Source organism: Vicugna pacos, chromosome 7 (genome assembly GCF_048564905.1).
Source record: "Vicugna pacos chromosome 7, VicPac4, whole genome shotgun sequence".
Taxonomy (NCBI): Eukaryota; Metazoa; Chordata; class Mammalia; order Artiodactyla; family Camelidae; genus Vicugna; species Vicugna pacos.
In genome coordinates this window covers 18,562,919-18,582,253 of record NC_132993.1, presented here as the reverse complement: position 1 = coordinate 18,582,253, position 19,335 = coordinate 18,562,919, and the positions used below count along the sequence as shown (strand labels likewise).

Genomic DNA, 19,335 nt, shown 5'->3' with positions numbered 1-19,335 from the left:
AAAACTTCAACATGATTATTTTCATGTTTGACAAATTGGTTCCAAAATTCATATAAAATAAACATACAAAAACAGTCAAAATCATTCTGAAAGAGAAGAGGGGATTTGTCTTACTAAATACAAAGACATGCTATAAAGCCATAGTGATTAAGTCAGTGTGGTATTGATACAGGAGTAGACAAATAGATCAATAGAACATAACAGAGAGTCCAAATAGATTCAGCCGGTTATAGGTCCTTGATACTTGATAAAGGAGGCATTATAAAATGATAGGGAAAGAAAGGCATCTGGTTCTTCTAGGGCAGCCAAACTCAAATTTCTGATGTCCAGGTCACAGAGTCGTGGTTTCTAAGCAGCTGCTTTGGTGTTTCTATTAGAATGATCTTGTAGGGTATAGAAGTATGTTTCCAACTGGGACGTCCCTGGCGATAGTGTTCCAGCCTACTTTTCTGGTCTTGCTAGAATTTTTATAGACCATCTAATATCACTTAATTGTGCTGCTTTTTGCTTAAAGAAGCTATAGTGAATTCTGTTGTCTGCAACCTAGGATAATTTGAAATAGATACATAATCCCATGTCCAGGTATACATCCTAAGGAAAAACTCTCCAACATATGTGCAGACAGTCACGTACAAAAGTACCATAGTAAATTTGATTGTAATGCTAAAAAATTGGAAGCAACCAACATATTTAGTAGATGAAGAGATAAATAAATCGTGATATAGTCATACAGTGGAATATTGTACAGCAGGTGACATGAATAAATTAGATCTGCAGGTGTCAACATGGATCGGTATCAGATGCATAATACTGAGTGAAAAATGTAAGTTGCAGAATGCTGTGCTCAGTGATACCATTTACATAAAACTCAGTGCTATTATAGGCATATACATTATATATATTTATTTTGATTTATACATAAAATATAAAAACAAGTTTGGAAAAATACACACTAAATTGATGATAGCGATTGTACCTGAGGAGGGAGGATAGGAAATGGAATTAAGGATGATGAGAGAAGCAGCTTCCATTTTTTTTCTAGAATTGTTCCATTTATCTTATTTTAGAAAATAAACCATAAATTCTGGATGTTGAACATGCGGTATTTGTTACTCTTTGTACTGTTCTACGTTTCTTAAACGAAAGAAAAAGGAGGAGGAGGAAGAGGAGAAGGAAGAAAAAGAAAGAAAGAAAAGAGAAAGAGAAAGGAGGAGAAGGAAGGATGGAGGAAAGAAAAACTAGTACTCGTGGTTCGATTGTCTCATATACAAATAATCACAGGGAACATTTCTCTTTGAAATCAGTGATGTGCTTGCACACACACATACATACATACACATGCAGTTTTAAAAGACTAATTATTTAAAAAATTATTATCATTAGATAATGAGAGCCATGTTTCCTCTTTATGAATTACCTGCTAGGAAATGCAGCGAAATTTCAGGCTCAGCAGTGATAATTAACTCATCTTGAGTGCTTGATAACCCCTATTTACCTGATTTTTGAATGTCTTTTTTTTTCCCATTATCTTATTTCATATACTATTTTATTTCATAAACTATCTCAAATGAACTTGAGAAATATTCAGGGTACAAATGCTTAACTTAAAAATGTAGAACAATTTTACTCCTTAATTTTTACTGTTTCTGAATGAGAGTAGTATAATAGGAAAGTGTTATGGATATAATCTTAAAATCTGGGTCCTGGGTGTTGTTTTATGTAAGTGGTCTCTAAAATGCCTTTGTTCTGTACCTTGGAGCCTGGCAGGCACCGGGAGTGGGTGGGGCGGGGGTGGGGAAGCAGTGGGAGGCGGGCAAGGGCTTGCCGTCCACCATCAGGCACTGTGGGGCTTGTTTGGGTGGTGGTGGGTGGAACCTGTTTGATTTACAGTAAGATGCACTACGACTTGCCAAACAGAGCTCAGAGCTAAGTATCAGGGGAATTAGTAGAAACTGTTCCTGGACCTGATTGTATCAGTGATTTGCTGTATGACAGCAAATATAATAATGCCCATGCAAAAAGCATGGACATTGAGGCCATACATACTTGGCTTGGAATCTGGGTCCCGCCATCCCTGCCTGTGTAACAGTGGGTGAGTTACCGTCTCTGGACCGTAGTTTCTCAATTTACAACTAAAGATAACATTTCTCACAAAATGAGGATTAAATGAGTTCATTTGTCTTGCACACAGTACCTGGAATTATTGGAGACCAGGTAAATAGTTCCTATTTTGCCCCTCATTTTTACTCTGCCTACCAGACAGCATAGTTGTAAGGATAAGATATAATAAGGACATGCAAAATGTTGAAGGGAGGGAAGAAAACTATTTTAAAAAGTGAAGTATTATTAGATGGTGAACAGTTTCTATTCCCGAGGCAAACTTGCCAACAATTTGTCTGTCTTATAGATGCGGCCACCTCCCTTGACCTAAGGAATGGCTGAGCAGAAATGTGGCCTAACTATGGTGGGTCTGTCTGTTGGCCTCTTGCAGACATTCTGAACTTGCCCACCCTCAGTTTGGCCCAAACTCTGGAAAACCTACACTCTCTTCCCACACATCTGTCCTGGCCCCACCACGTCTACTGGGTCAGAGCACTCTGGGCTACGGTGTTCTTAGTCTAGACTTCATTTGTTCAGCCATGCATTCATTTTCTCTTTACTCTGAAGACCATTTACTACTAGTAAAGGTTTACCAGAATCAGATCCATGCACATGTGCCAGGATCTCAGCAAGATACTAAGGGCATTTCCACTGAAGGATGTTGAAATGAGGTGATGAGCAATCCCAATGTCCCGTCTTGCCTCGTTACTGCAGATTGAAGGGAATCAGCATGTTTTATCTCTGTGGTGGGACTGTCCGCCAAAGGAAGCCATACAGTCACCCCTGAACAGGTGATTCTCTCTACAGAGACCATTCTCAGGTGTAGGCATCATATTCTGGGGATTGGTTTATAGTCAGTGCTAAACTGTTATCACCCCATTGTCCAGTTTCACACACACACACACACACACACACACACACACATCATCACCACCACCACCACAACCACCACAAACCAGCTCTTACTGAGACTTAAAATATGATTGATCGCCTGAGCAGTAGGCATATGATGCTGTTCCCCTGGGACTCTGCAGGTGCTATTTGTGTAGAGTAAGAGGGAAACGTGTTCAGGGGAAAATGGGAAAGATGTGGAGGTGGGAAGGACTTCACTGTGTCTGTTCTCTGGCCTCGTACTTAGTTTTTGGCCAAGCCCTAGAGAGGACGGATTCGTAAACAAAGCTAAAGGAACTCTGTCTTAGGTTGGACTACATTGTGTTGTGGAGAAAAATCTCGGTGGTTTAACACATAAAGGTTTGTTTCTCACTAAGTCATTGTTGGCCGTCTGTCCCCGAGGCTGCTCCACTCTGTCGGCGACTTGGGAATGAATCCAGGTCACTTGCATCTGCTATGTCTCTGGAACATGTAGCGCCCACACCCCTGCAGAGGGAGCAGAGGGCATGGAGAAATCACAGCTCCTCTTTGGTGATTTGGCCCAGAAGTTGCACACACATCATTGCCCCTTATAAGCCCGAATTAATCACATGGCCCCAACTTAATTGCAAGAGAAACTTGGAATACAGTCATGGGAAAAGAAAGGGGACTTCGTGAGACAAATATGGTCTCTGCCGTGGAATATTTCCATGAAGGACACCAACAGTGTTATATCAGGGCTTGGGTGACAAGGGCAGCAGCGTTGAACAGAGGGCCATTCTTGAGTTTCTGTGAGGAGATGATGCCTCTGGGAGGGCTGCAGGGGATATAGTGCATTCAGGGTTTTGAAGCTGCAGCACCTTGGAGAGAGAGCCCCCAGGAAAGCATTGTCTTCCAGAGCATACCAGCTGTGACAAGGGAATGCTACTGAGTGGTCTGGGGTGTAGGGAGGAGCCACATCGACAAGGGAAGAACCTCAGAGAAGAACATGAGACCGTGTGCAGACGGGCGGAGTCTCCCAAATAAATATCTGGTCCAGACTTTGTAGGCTGGGGGCTGAGACAGTAAAACTGGTTATCCGTGTTAATACTATCCCGACAGAACCCACATGCTGAAAGAGCCTGGGGACATTGGTTTATACCCCAACTGCTTGTCAGATGAGAACATGAATCACCAGTATGGCTGTATTTTTAGCACTGAGAAACCATTTCCCATTGAGACTGAGCCAGAACATTTCAGATTCATACTCTATTATGAGCTTTTAAATACATTAACTCAGGGGTCCTCAAAGTGTGATCCTGGGGCCAGCAGCAGCAGCATCACCTGGGGACGTGACAGAAATGCAAGTTCCTGGCCCCCATTCCAGGCCTGATAAGTCAAAAGTACTGGGAGTAGGGCCCTGATAAGCTTCACTTCCCCGCACCCCTTGCCCCACCATTTGATTCTGTGCAGGGTCAAGTTTGAGAACCATTCCTTAACTCATTCAGTCTTTTAAAAAAATGTGTCTTTATTCATTTTTTTTTTAGGGTGGGGGAGATAATTATGTTTATTTACTTTTTGTTGTTTTAAATGGAGGTACTGGGGATTGAACCTAGGAACTCGTGCATGCTAAGCACGCACTCTATCACTGAGCTATACCCTCCCCACCTCGCTCACTAAATCTTTTTTTTTTTAATTAAGGTATAGTCAGTTTACAATGTATCAGTTTCTGGTATACAGCATTAAGTTTCAGTCATACATATACATACATGTTACTTTTCATATTCTTTTTCATTATAGGTTACTACAATATATTGAATATTGTTACCTGTGCTATATAGTAGAAACTTGTTGCTGCTCATTGAATCTTGATAACAATCCTCTAGGAGTGTTTTTCTGCCCATATTACAGAATAGGAAACTGAGGCCAAAGAAAATCACAAAATACCCTACTTTGAGTCAAGACTTAATCTCAGGTTCCCTGAGTCTAAATCCTGTGCTCCAACCTGGGGTTAGAATCCTTTTCCAGGAAGAAACTTGAACCCCAGTATTCTAGGTCGTAAATCTGGGCTGGAAAGGACATAGAGAAAAATCCCTTTTAAATTTCTCATTTTATAGATGAAGAAAATGAAGTCCAGAGAGGTTAGAAAAGATACGTAATGGCAGAGCCAGTAACTGGAACAGTTTTCTGAAGCCTGGGGCAATGAACTTTCCATTAGGGCATGAAGAAGCCATAATTTAATTTTGTCGGAGGCCCATGTTTCTGCTTAACTGATCTGATTAAGTGTCTGAATTGGGACAGGCCACCTGCGTTTTCTGCATCTCTCCCCACTCCCTTCCCCCTCTCTGGCTCGAGAGGCGTCTGTGAAGCACCATGACTCAGCTGTGGCTCTAGCTGGAGGGATCCTTCTGGTCTGGTGACAGAGGGCTCCCAAAGGTGAATTTCCAGCGCTGCACCGAGCCGAGAGGGGTGGGTCCCTGGGAGCACTTGGACTCTTCCCTGATTTGCAAAATCTCCTTGGCGCCACGGATTCCAGTTTCTAAGCCTGGAGCGGGTCTAAATCGAGCTCTCTTCTCCTTCTTGGGTTTTTGGGGGGAATAACTTTGCTCTCTCTATTGTAAATATTTAGTGAAAACTTGAGCCTCGGATTTGGGTCCAGAAGACCCAGACTTCCCAGCCGTGTGATTCTGTTCTCTCACAGACTCTCCCAGCGTTTCTGTACCCTTCACTGCAGAATTGAGGAAAGCATCACTCCCTTTATACTGTTAGGAGATTGAAATGGCACAAAACTGTGGGAGCCCTCAGAACAGTGCTGAGAAGTGCCAATTACCGCCGCCTTCTTGTTTTGGATTATTAAAAAAATCCCTCATTTTTGGTGTATTTGCCAATTTAATCAGTACCCTATGGGGGGAGAAAAAACCTACCTCTTTTTTTTTAACCCCCCTCTTGTTCGGAATTTTTTATTAAAGTATAACAAATCCAAAAGAGTACATAAATCATAAATGCACTACTCAAATGAATTTTCACAAATCGAGGACACCCAAGTGACCAGCCCTTAGGTTAAGAAACAGAATATTACCAGCATCCCAGAAACCGCATGTCCCTCATTCCAGGTTCTGCCATCTCCCCTCCTGAAAGGATAACCTTGACTCCAACACCAAAAATTAGTTTGTTTTAACATATTATATACATGGATTAATACAGATCTTTTGTGTCTGGCCTTCTGTTTATAAGGCCCACATACTTTGCTCTTTCTATTTTAATACTGAATTATTTCCAGCTTAATAGTTTGTAGCATCTCGTACGGCTCACTTTCTGCCTTGTGCCCACAAAGCGTCTTTACCCCAGACGGCCCATGGGCTTTGGTGACTGTGGTGGACTATGTAGCGCTTTCCCTATCTGCTTAACGCCTTTACTGAAGTCAGAACCATGGGTCTTCAGAATATGACAGCCACGGCGCTTAGGTGAGTGGACACTCGCTGTGCCAGTGTCCTCACCCTGCACAGGGATGCTAGCCCCAGAGGGAAGACACCTCCCCTCTCCCGTTCCGGGCTCCTGCGTACTCCCACGGGAAACCAGCCCAAGGAAGGCTGCTTCAAAGATCTGCTTCTCTTCTTCGTGCTGCTGAGACATGGCCTCTCTGAAAGCCATGAGATAAATAATAGATAAAACCACTGCATTTGAATAGGACAGCTTCCGAGACCTCAGAATATTTTACTGAGGCATTAAAGGAAGTTCTCTTCCCCACGCCCCGCGGAGGTGATGGGGGGACAGATCGGACTTGTGCCCAGTGCCGTGGTGTCTGGAGAAGCAGGAGGAAAATGAGATCCCGGGCTTCTGGGGCCACAGTTTTCTTGCTGTTTGGGGACATGGCCCTTGGTACCCTGTCGCACCCTGAGACACACCTAAAAGTGTAAACAAGGAAGAGGGCTCTGTGGGAACCTCTATTTGCTTTATATACTGCAGCCCACTCCCAGCCCTGCACACACCACCTCACAAAGGAAAAATGAACCACCGCTTCTAAGGTTTCGGAAAACAAATGGCTCAGCCTTAGGGATCACTCAGTGCTGAGGCTAGATGTCAGTAACGTTACGAGGTTGGTTTCTGTATTTTTTTTTTAGGATAATAAGATTGTAGATGCCAGGATTTCAGAGTTTGAATGTCCTTCAGATAGCCCAGACACATATGTGTGGAAAATGACCCTTTTACTGCATCCTGGAAAAATTAGTTACCTATTTTTTTTCACTCTTTTTATTGAAGAGGAGCTGACTCCTCTGTCCCTGCCCTCCTTTGAGACAGCCTGTTCTCTTGCTGAACAACTGAGGGTCCCTTGTTGAATCAAATTTTTCTTCTAGTATTTTTTACAAATTAGCCCTCATTCTTTCCTCCAGAGTCATCCAGAGTTATTCCAATCCATATAACGGACCTTTAACTACTTGAAAACTAGCTATGAAGTAGCCCCCTTAGGTTACTTGTTGAGTTCCTACTTTTGACAGGAATTGAATCCGCTTCTCAAAGTTAAATGTTCTTAGTTTTAAAACTATTTTCTATATGAAGTGGTTTTCTAGCTCCACTTTTGTAAGTGCTTTCTGGCTTTTGTCAGCGTCATTCCTGAAATGGAACTCTTCATGTTAAATGTATTATTCAACCATCGAAATTAGAGGATTGTAATAATAACATATTAATAGTTCAACAGATCAATGGATTTCAATTAAAACTCAGAAACAGCCCCAAATATATATACCAGACTTTAGCATGTGATAAGATTTCTGTCTGCATAATTTACCTTAATAAATTCCAGATGGATTAAAGATTTCATTGTAAAGTGAATGTCCTAAGAGAAAATATTGATATGATTATAATATAATCTAAGGGTGTAGAATGACTTTCTAAGTGTGATTCTAAAGGCAGAAACCATAAAGAAGATGACTGATAAATTTGATGACATAAATGTATTGTGTATGTGGAAATGCCATCAACAAATAAAGAGGCAAATGATAAACTGAAAAACACTTCTGTAACATCCATATCGAAGGGTGAATATACTTACTATAAAAAGATCTCCTAAAATTAATTTTTAAATAAAAGATGAATCATCGTAATAGAAAAAGCAAAGGAAATAAATAGGCAATTTAAAAAGAGATTTAACATAGCAAATATGAAAATATGAAACATGTTCAACTCTACAAGTAAAGGAAGATATTCTCATTAAAGCAAAATACTGTTATTCATCAATAAAGCTTTTTTAGAGACAGAGGAAAAACCTCCATTAACTATAGTCTGTGTTAGCGGGCTGTGGGGAAAAGTGTACTCATGTTCTGCTGCTTTGAAGGTGAATTTGTATAATCCTTCTGAAGGACTATTGGACAATCTTGACTGAGTGAAAAACTTTAAAAGAATGGGCATGCCATTTGATTCAGCAGCCCCACTTCTGGGTAATTATCTTATGTAAGTAATCAGTATTATATTTATATATGTATTTATGTGTATGTGGACATACTATGTATTTATGAATATATGTATATATTCACTAAAGCACTTTTCACTTATAACTGTGGAGAAGGCATTCTTCTTCAAAGTACCTCTTCAACTTGTCTTCTCTTGTGATTCCTTTAACGTAAAGCAAAGCACATCTTTTGCTACTCAAGGATACTGTCTTGAAAGTGCAAACAGCCAGGAGAGTTGTGTGTTACATGGGGATGAGCTGGGGAGGGCTGGGTGTCACAGAAGCTATCAAAACCTTATTCCGTGGGGGAGGCCAGGAAGAGTGCGAGAGAAATAGGCTGGTGTCTTGGAGGCGAATGTCTTTCCGTTTGGCTGGAGTTGGGCCTGTCTGACCCAGGGCATGGCACCCAAAGGTCTGTCGTGTCCCGGGGACGGCTGCCCACCCTAGTCCTTGTTCTACAGCTGAGCTCTTCATTCAGCAGTGGGGGTCCGATCTCTGGGCTTGACTGTGAGTCAATGAGGGGAGAGCTGGGGGTTAGGCTCAGGGCCCAGGTGGGTGGGGAAAGTGAGCCGGGCAGCGTGGCTAGTAATTAAACGAGGCAGTGGGACCTCGCCAGGGCTGCTGCGCGGTGCCCTGCGTTTCCACGATGGTCAATCTGGGCTCTGCGCTGGGGAGGAGAGAAAGCAGCCACAGAGGCACCCGCTGTTGTATGAAGAGAAACACTGTTTTGGAGACTTCAGTCCTTTTCCCTCCACAAAAAGAGACATGAACTTGATAGAGAGAAAGTGGGACTTCTTGACACTAGGAAATTCAGACCTGGTAAAAACCAGAATGGCAAGTGATGGATTTACGCGCTGCTAAGGGGAGATCAGGGACCGCCTGACAAGGGGGGCTCCCGGGAGGGAAGAGAACAGATGAGGCAATTGCCCTTCTGCTGACCTGCCCTGCTCTCTCTCTGTGTGGTGTCTGTAGGAGCTCAGGGGAAGGATGCCTGATGCAGGGCCTGGGCCCAGGGATGGCAGGAACGACTGAGCCCTGTGCACGACCTTCACAAGCCTCTTGCTCTACGCTGATTGTCTCTTGTTTTCAGCCAGTAGAGGCTTCTGAGGGGCAGTTGGCTTGGTATGAGAGGCAGGAGGCTGTGCCATCTCCCAGCTGAGAAAATTAGAATGAGAATTCAGTCCCAGGGTTCACAGAAGCTTTTCCTTGATGCTTAGAAAATTAATTGTGTGCTACATGAGCAAACTCAGGGACAAGGTTTTCGAGAGACCAGGTGATAAGAAGTAGAAAAAATTTTTTTGTTTTGTTTTAGATAGATGCAGCAGATCTAGATTCTGAATCTTTTCCATCCACTAGGGTGTGTTTTCGTCTTTATTGTAATTTCAAGTAAATCAACAGATGAAGATGTTTTCTCCCTGTCTGGTCTCATCCTTCACTAGAATCAAATTGCCCACAGTATACAGAGGACTTTGTCCTTTTCCAGTGCCCCTTCTGACAGGTACTCTCCAGGGACAAGTGCAGAATGGGAAACAGCAGGTGATACTTTCTCCCATGGACTTGATTCTGGCTCTGACTTGACTGCCCGGATCCCACAGATAATCCAGATCCCATTCAAAGCTTTTCCTCACGGGATGTCTGTCACTGCCTGACCAGCCAGAGTCCCAGCCAAAGATGGGGCAGCCAGTCCACAGCCAGAACCCTGGCCAAGAAGACAAGGACCTCACTTAATGAAGTGCCTGGATTGGGCTCAGCCAACGAGACACCCACTCTTGGAAATTTGTAGTAAAGAGAAGCAGAACTTTCTGGTTGGCAGGTGTTTGTGTTGAAAGATCACGAAAACCTAGGGTGTCGAGGAAACCATGCTGAGCCACGGGCGTATCAGCAGGAGTGGAAACCTTGAGTTTTTCCAAAACTCTCCTGGCAGCCTACAGGTTCTGCGGGATCCAGCCACACTGCCTCTGGTTTCTCTTCCTACTTATCATTTCTTGCTCCCTCTGCTCCAGCTGCCCTGGTCTCCTGGCTCCTTCCGAAACACACCAGGCACATTTCCACTCAGGGCCTTGGCACTTTGAGTCCTTACCTAGGTCTTTTTATTGTGAAGTTATTTGTTAAGAATAAACACCCAGCAAGAAGACAAATATGGACACTACTGGCCACTCCCAGACACAGCCTGACGTCAGACACAGCCTGACGTCAGACAGGCCTGGGCCAAAATCTCACTTGGCCAGTTATCATTTATGTCACTTTAGACAAATTCATTACATCCCCCAAGTCTCAGTTTCCTCCTCAGGACAGGGGGTACGATTAATACTGCAGGGTGCTTGTGACGATTGACTCAAATAACAGACATAAAAGATCCCCCCTAGATTCTGCCCCATGGTAGGTTCTGGAAGCCCCCATCCACAGATGTTCCTCTTTTTATTAATTGGTGTTGCCTTTGTCTAAGTTTTACACAGCTTTCTAAAATTATTTTTAAAAACCCTCGTGCACATCATAAAAACATGAAAAGTACGAAAGAAGGAAGAAAAATCACCCAAGATCCCATCACCCGGAGACAACCACCGTGAACACCCTGGTGCTCTTCCTTCTGTGCTATTTTTAACCGCCCCCGAGCAGCTCCATTCCCTGTATGTTGATCTGTGTTTAAGTTCAGCCACTGTGCCTCCTCTAGCTCAGAAATCATTTAAATGCGAGTTTGAGGAACTTTATCCTCTAGGGACAGTGAAGATGTGTGTTGATGGTTTTCTGTTGTTCCTGGCTCTGCAAGTTGGGAAAAGCAAAAGCATCCTACCAGAAGAGCGTTTTACTTTTAAAAGAAAATAAACAGAGATATCACTGTGTGGAGATGAGCGACTGATCCCCAGCCTCGCTTCCTGTGCTCTCCCACTGGCTGCCTTCCCTTATTTCCTATCACTGGAAAGTTCCCTGGCTGAAATTACCAACCCTGTTGCTTAGCAGTTCATCTGCTCCTATCTGTTCGCCTCCTGTCCCCAGGAACTCGGGGCCATGTGTTCCCTTGGCCCATATGCTGACAAGCGTCTTCCCGCCCAACCTGCCACCAGCTCAGGCACCAGCCAGGGCCACCTGCTCAGTGTCTGCCCCTCCCTGACTTCCAGAGGCAAGAGTTGGGAGTGGGAGGAGAGAGACGTGGAGAGAGGTAGGGCAAAAAATGATTTCTCAGACAAAGGGACTCCGGGGCCTCTGAGATCTATTTCCCTAGTCCATCCTCACCCCCACTTTTAATTGATCCCTGCTTAGAGGGTGCTTCAGGGAACTAAAAGAGCCAAAAATGGAGCTGGGGAAAGAAGGATGTTGTCACAGGGAGCCTCTAAACTACCAATGTCTACATAGCTCGTTAGCCTCCACTGAGCAGGTGGGTGATGCAGATAACTGAGCCGGGGTGAGATGTCAGGGTGAAACCTCTGCTTCTTCCTGGGTTATGGTCCTGCATTCTGCAGCTCCACCCTTATTTGCAGGACATTGTACACATCCTTGTCCTGATTAGCCACTTTGTAGTCCTTTATTATTTTCATAGCTTATTATGTATATGAGAAATGCTGTCCTTTATCTAGCATAGGGTTACCTGAGTTATCTTCTAATTGGGCAATTGAATGGAGAGTAGGAAGCCATCTTTCTGCAGTCAGGGTATTAAAAACACCTCCTGTGACCCAAGCAAGGATGTCTCTGCTGGGATTGGAAAAGCTGGTCACTGCAGAAGTTGACTTCATTTCCCAAAGGAGCACAGAGGGCCTTCTGCATAGGGAGGACAGACACCCCAATCCCTGCTTCCTAAGTTCAAAGCCAGGGAAACCTGTTAAAGATAAATTAGAGAGCTTCCCATCCAAGCCTGCTGGAAGAGGGGGAGCAATGAGGGTCTAGGAAAAAAAAAACTTGAAGAATGAAAGAACATGGGCCAATGAGGAAGAGCCCAGGATGACAGAGGAGGGCAGGTCTGTGTGTAGCAGGTGGCTGAGATCAGAAGCCCTTCAGGACTCAGCAGCCTGGCACAGCAGTTGTGCCCCAGGGAGCACGTTGGAGCATAACTAAGGTGGGTGTGGGAACTAAAGAGGCGCTCTAGGCTTGGAGCGCCCTGGGGATCATCCTCCCTGAGGGCTACCGTGGGAACATGGGCCAAGGAGGCACTGTGGCAAAGGGCTAGTGGGCAGTGGCCAGCCTGGGGAGGCCCAGGACCATCCTCCAGAGACAGGGAGAAGCGGGGCCATGATGAACTGCTCAGAAGGCGGCAACCTCCCCAACTGGTGTAGACGTGACATGGAAGTTCCTTTGAGACACTGTAAGCCGGTAAATGTTGTGAGCATGGAGGAACTCCGGAGATCATCTCAGATTTTCTACTTATTTGGCATTTGGGGTTTTACCAGGTTTTAACTTAAATTTATATTTGTTATACTTATTATGTAAAGATGAATGTTAACTATAGGAAATACAAATCAAAGAAGAAAATAAAAATGGCCCATACTCTCATTATGCAGGGATCGAACAGTGCTAACATTCTGGTATATTTTCTTCCAGTCTGTTGTCTATACAACAGAACAGTGCATATTATTCTCTAATCTGTATTTTGGACTTAAAAATGATGTTGATGACCTTTTCCCATATCACTTAAAATTTCTCCATATCTCTTAGTGTGGCTGCACCACACTCCACTGCATTGTCGTACCATGGTCCAGTTAACAAAGCCCCTATTGTTAGACCCTGAGGTTCTTCCAAACCCCTTTTGAGCTCTGACCTTGTGTCTGATTCTGAGCCTGGCCCTCACAGGATAGGCTTACCCAGAAGGATGAGGCAGTGTTTCTGCTCTCAGTTAGTTCAATTTAACTTGAGAACTTCTAGCCAGTATGCTGGACTGAGAACATATGGAAAGGTGCTCCTTCCACACACACAAGTATATAAATCTGAATACAATATAACAAAATAAATTCAGTTACACACAGGGCTTCAAAGAAAGAAAGAACTTCCCAGTGTCAGCAGAGAGGGAGGAACTCAGAGCCAGAGTATCGGGTGGGGGTTGAAGCCATATTAGGCCAAGGTGGGTTAAGGCTCAGACATGGGGCTTAGGGTTTTTTTGTTTGTTTGTTTTTTAATGGAAGTATAGTCAGTTACAACATGTCAATCTCTGGTGTACAGCATAATGTCCCAGTCATATATATACATACATATATTTATTTTCATATTTTTTTATTAAAGGATATTATAGGATACCAAACACAGTTCTCTGTGCTATACAGAAGAAATTTGTTTTTGTACCTACTTTAATATATAGTAGTTAATATTTGCAAATCTCAAACTCCCAAATTTATCCTTTCTCATTCCCTTTCCCCCTGTAATCATAAGATTGTTTATTATGACTCTGAGTATTTTTCTATCCTGTAGATGAGTTCATCAGTGTCTTCTTTTTTTTAGATTCCACATATGAGTGATATTATATAGTATTTTTCTTTCTCTTTCTGGCTTACTTCATTTAGAATGATGTTAGCCAGGTCCATCCATGTTGCTGCAAATGGCATTATTTTATTTTTTATGGCTGAATAGTATTCCATTGTATGAATATACCACAACTTCTTTATCCAATCCTCTGTTGGTGGACATTTAGGTTGTTTCCATGTTTTGGCTATTGTATATAGTGCTTCTATGAACATTGGGGTGCATGTTTCTTTTTGAATTTGAGTTCCCTCCAGATATATGGGGTATTAGGGTTTGAATTGGGGTTTTAACATCCATCCAGGGATAGAACTCCTATCCTCAAGTCTAGGTGAGTTGAGAGGCAGTCATAGAGACCTTCTGGCGTATAGTTAGAACTTCTGAGGGGAGTAGAAAAACTCAGCAGATCTGTTTGTGGAAAGTTTCAACAAAGTTTGCCATCCACCAGGGTCTTGGGTAGAAGAGAGTCATGTACCAGAAATTGGAAACCTTAGCCTGTAATTCTTGTACAAATTTATACCACCAAAGTAATGCTTAGAAACTAACATAAATACTGGTCCAGAACTGGCAAAGCTAATACGTTGCTAGAAAAAGGCAAAGATACAATATTATATAGACAGATGCTGGAAAGATTCTTTTTATACAGAGGACATGAGATCCCCTCAGGAAACTAACACCACTGAAGAACTCATAATAAAAAAAACAGGATCTATGGAAAGCTACACGCTATCATGGGGGACACTTGGAAGGAGCAGAAAACAGGATAATTAGCATTCCAAGTTCTAGAGGAAACAGAACAACATTAACTAGACTATAATTTAAGTATATTTGAATTATTTAAAAACATAAAAAGGAGGAATAAAAATTACAAGAACAAGGCAGAGCAATACAGTAACAGATTTGAAAAGTAGACAAAGAGTGCTTCTAGAAATAAAAACTTGATCATTATGATAGAAATTTTATGAGATGTGAGAAGTCATATATTAGACATGGCTAAAGAGAGAATTAAGGGACCTGGAAGATACATTGAGACTATTACCCAGAATTTGAAATAAGAAACATGAAAGGAAGTTCACATGTATGTCATCAAAATACATCTAGTCAAGTACCATAAGGTGAGAACAGAGAATATGAGAGGGAGATAACAGCCAAAAAAGTATTGGCTGAGAATTTAAATAAATTTAAATTCTTAAATTGAAGACTGTCAGGTTCCATGAGTAATAAATAAAAACAAATGCACATCTAGAAGCATTGTGGATACATTACAGAAAATAGAAAATAAAGAGAAAATCTTTAGAAGGTTTCAGAGATAAAAGATTACATAAAGGAATAACAATTCAACTAAAAGCAGACTTAACTTAGCACCCACAAAAATAGCGTCAGGAAATACATCTTCAAAGTGCTATAGAGCAATAATGAACACCCTGAAGTTCAAATCCTAACTAATCCATCATTCAAAAATGAGGAGAAAGAAGTTTTTAATACAAACAACGCCCAAGAGAATTTATGACTCACAGATCCCAGCTGAAAAAAAAAAAACAACTTAAGGATACAAGTCAGTGAGATGGAGCTGAAGCAGATGGAAGGAGTAGAAAGCCGGAAGCAATGGTGAGAAACATAACAACAATGAGAAGAGAAACTTTTTGGTCATTCTAAATAAGCACTGACTGTAATAACGTCAATAATTCAAAAAGAGTAGGTTTAAAAACAACATGAAACTAAAATGTTGAATAATGGTAAATAGCATAGAAGATGGGGGTGGCCTAGAAGTGGGAGCGGCAGTGGGGAGGTGTACTTACTGTCCTAAAGGGGAGCAAAGATATCCATTACCTTTAAACGTTAAACTTGAGGCTTTTTTTTAAGTGGTAGTTTAGGAGTAACCACTAAAAGAAGAGAAATACAACGTGTAGCTTTCAAAGCAGTAGAGGCCAGAAAGGAAATAAAGAAAGCAGATCATTCCGGTAGGAGGCATGATTAAGGAGAAAATAGCCATGGTAATCATTATCAGGTCTGTGAAGGGTCTGGGATCTGATAACTCCTACTTATAAGCTAGTAAGTTAGTCTTTTACTGTTTCATGGATGCCGTCAGAAGACATGAGACCTGGGGGCCAGAGACAAATACTCACACAGGGTGGCCACCACGAGCATCGAATGTGCTTCAGTTCCTCTAGGCCCCTAAGTCACATACAAGGTGACACAGAGGGACCTCGATGGATGTTATAGGTTGGTGAGTTTGTATTGCAGCTGAGGAACACTGTGCTTAGGGATTCCATCTTTTAGCAGGCAGTAAACTTGCTGTATGTCTTAAAGGGAGACATTACCTCATTCTACAAGATTTTTTTGATGCAGACACAACCCTGAGAAACGACCCAGGTAATGAGCAGTCCGAGCCTTACATTCTTGGCATACCCAGCAAGACGTGGAGAAGCAGGAACAAGCCAGTGAGGAGTTTCTCTCCAAACAATTACCAAACACAAAACAAGGTGACAGAAATGAATTAAAAACACATCAGCAATCACAAGTAGCAATTGATTACATTTGCCTTTTTAAAGACAGAATTTGTAAGTCTGGGTCTCAAAACTATGCAATTTACAAGAAACACCTAAAAAATAACTTGCTGGTTTTGCTTTAGTGGTTTGGCCACATTCTGTTTTAGAAAATGTCTGGCTGCTTGTGTAATATGTGTGTGTGTGTGTGTGTGTGTGTGTGTATTTGTGTGTGTGTGTTGGTGGTGATGCTGATGTGCTAGTGAGGGGGGAGGTGCAATTAATTTCTCTCCTTTTTCCCTCTTTCCTCATCTTTTGTCAAATCCATTCACACCTCTAGAAGACAGATACAGAACGTTTGAAAGTAGTAGCAACAAAAAAAGGCATACTGTGAAAATACTAACCAAAACAAAACTGATGCATTAAAATAAACAGCAAACCAAGTATGTTTAAGGTTAAAAAAAAAAACCTTCCCATTGATTGAGAATGAAGCACATCATTACCTTGAGACAAACAGAACAGTCTAGCTAAGAGGAAACATAAACAGCCAAATCCAATATAAGGCAGCATAAAATGAGCGTTAGGTGAGGAGTTCAAACAGCAAAAGTTAGGAATTCCTACGAGGGAGAGATGGCTCTGATGTGAAATGATCCAGAGATGAGTCCCGGATAAAGAACCCACTGTTTTAGATAGATGCCACGTTGAGGGTGGCCCATGAAGCATGTAACAAGTAAACTCAAGCTTGTTTGAGACGCTGAAATAGGTACGTTGGGACTTCATAAACAAAGGGAGGAAATCAATGCAGCATGGACCCCAGTGGCTGGGCAGATCGGGATCTTGGCGTTGGGTGACTAAGGTCCGAAATCTCATCCCTATAAAAGCCTATGTGTTTTCCTCTGCTCCCCAAATCTGCAACATGTTCCCACTCTGTTGTGGCCCCTGTGGATGAACGGTCCTGTGTGCGCCTGGCTGTTCGGTCAGAGGTGGTGTGGAACCATCACAGTGCTCTTCTAGAAAAGCGTGGACCACTAACAGTGTGTGAGAAGGACATGGAAGTCCAGAGAAATGACAGGGGCCTGGGCTAAGGTCAGCTAGCTGGGATCAGGGCTGGGACCCCGAATCCAGGTCTTCTCACTCTTTATATACACTTCACACCATAGTGGGAAAGCTTTGGCCAGCTTGCCCTTTTGGTCTTAGCATGTTGGCCACAGCCTACTTTGGCAGATGTCTGGCTGCCTGTGTATGAGAGAGAGAGAAAGAGAGAGAGAGAGAGAGAGAGAGAGGGAGTGTGTGTGTGTGTGTGTGTGTGTGTGTGTGTGTGTGTGGTGGTAGTGAAGTGGTAATAGGAGGGTGCAGTTAATTTCTCTCCCTTTTTCCTTCTTCTTCATCCTTTGTCAGATCCATTCACACCTTTGCAAGACAGATGGGGAAAAGAAACTTCGGGTGAGGGGTGGGTTTTAAAATCTGGCTCCATGGACAGGGGGCCTGCGTTACTGGTGCCTGTGTGACAGTGGCTGCTGGAGACTCTGGAGCACCTGTCTGGGGACGTTGTGGACAAGTGTCCTGAGAACACCCAGTCAGAAGCTGAGGTGGGGCAGTGCACCATCTTGCGAGCCTCCTCCCTCACCGTGTGCTGACAAGCTGCTAGCAGAGCCCTAGAGAAAGAGGTCTTTGGGAACAACAGCAATGAAAATTGCCAGCCATCCCATCAGGGCTGCAGACCCTCCCTGCATCTCATCAGCACCGGGGGTGGGAGGAGAGGGGCTGGCAGGCACCGCCTCCACCTACAGGCCGGTGCAGATGCCAGTGCAGGCTGCCGAGGTGGGTGGAGTGGGCGGCGCCCCAGCTCTCAGCTTCCAAAAGGCCTTTCAGATGCTGTGCTTGTTTATCTGATCCCTTGGGTGTGAATTTTTTTTTTTAAGTGTCAAATTCCTGAATTCTTTCGTGTAGGAAACTTTCTAGTTTTATATTCTGTGAAACCAGCCAGTGCCTGAAGACCTCTTCCACATCTTTGAACCTTGGGGGTTTAATATGATTTCTCTATCCTATAAAGAAAGGTGAGTCACCAGAGTCCTGTTGTCAGCTGACCTCATGGCTTGCACTTCCTGCAGTTGCCTACTGCTGATTGGAAGTCAGCAGACAGCCCAGTCCTGCCACAGCTGGACGCCACTCACCTCCAGAGGCCAAGTCCATGCCGGAAATCAGACCAAAAATATCCTCAGGTGTTCCCCTCCTTTTTTTCCCTACTTGTTTCCTCATCTCTTCATGTTTGCGTTCCCAAGTTCCCAAGCTCCTGGGAAAGCTCATCTTGGCCTGGAAGCTGGGGGTGAGACGTGATGAGGCCACGGTCCCCTCTGTCCTCTCACAAAGGAGCATCGGGGCGGAGGCTGGTAAAAAGTAGCCCCATCCATCCCCGGTTCTGGAGACCCTCCGCCCTCTCACGTACCCCAGATTGTCTTTCCCAGTTCGTCCTACACCAGCGGCAACTAGGGCCCATTGTCTTGCTCTATTTGAGTCAAACTGCCCGCACATTTCTCTTTCCAGAAATAGGGATGGGGTGAAGGAAGGACTTTCACAGAGAGAGGGGTGACAGCCCACGGGAAAGAACAAGAGGTGGCTTCTCGAGGTGACTTGTTTTCCCAGCAAAGACAAGCCACGTGCCAGCATTTGCAGCTTGATTCTGGGGCCCTGCCCACCCAGGGAGCAGGACAAGCTGGGGCCCAGCAATGTTGATACAGCGAACCACGCAGTTTGATAACGACCTTCTAGAGCTAGGTTCCTGGAAACGGCGATGAACCTTCAATGCAGTTGTTGTCAAATCATAAAGTGCTTTGTTACCATTTCTTACCTAAGGTGGGGAGATCATTATTCACGAAGTTACTTGAGGTGGGTGTGGAGAGTGGGCCCATGAGAGGTTGCCACGTGGGCAGCGAGACCCTCCCCCAGAAGCCCAGGCTGGCAGGGGAGAGTCACTCTGTACACCCAGCACCTGCTTGACGCGTCAGAAGGCTTTCA

The 19,335-nt window shown here is 43.6% G+C and overlaps 1 long non-coding RNA gene across 1 annotated transcript; it reads right to left on the bottom strand.

The window, feature by feature from the left end:
- Positions 1–3,295: 3,295 nt before the first annotated feature.
- Positions 3,296–19,287, bottom strand: LOC140697539 (uncharacterized). Its single transcript, XR_012074677.1, has 2 exons — positions 19,169–19,287; positions 3,296–3,477 (listed from the first exon to the last, which is right to left on the bottom strand). It is a non-coding gene; the product is annotated as an uncharacterized lncRNA (long non-coding RNA).
- Positions 19,288–19,335: the final 48 nt, after the last annotated feature.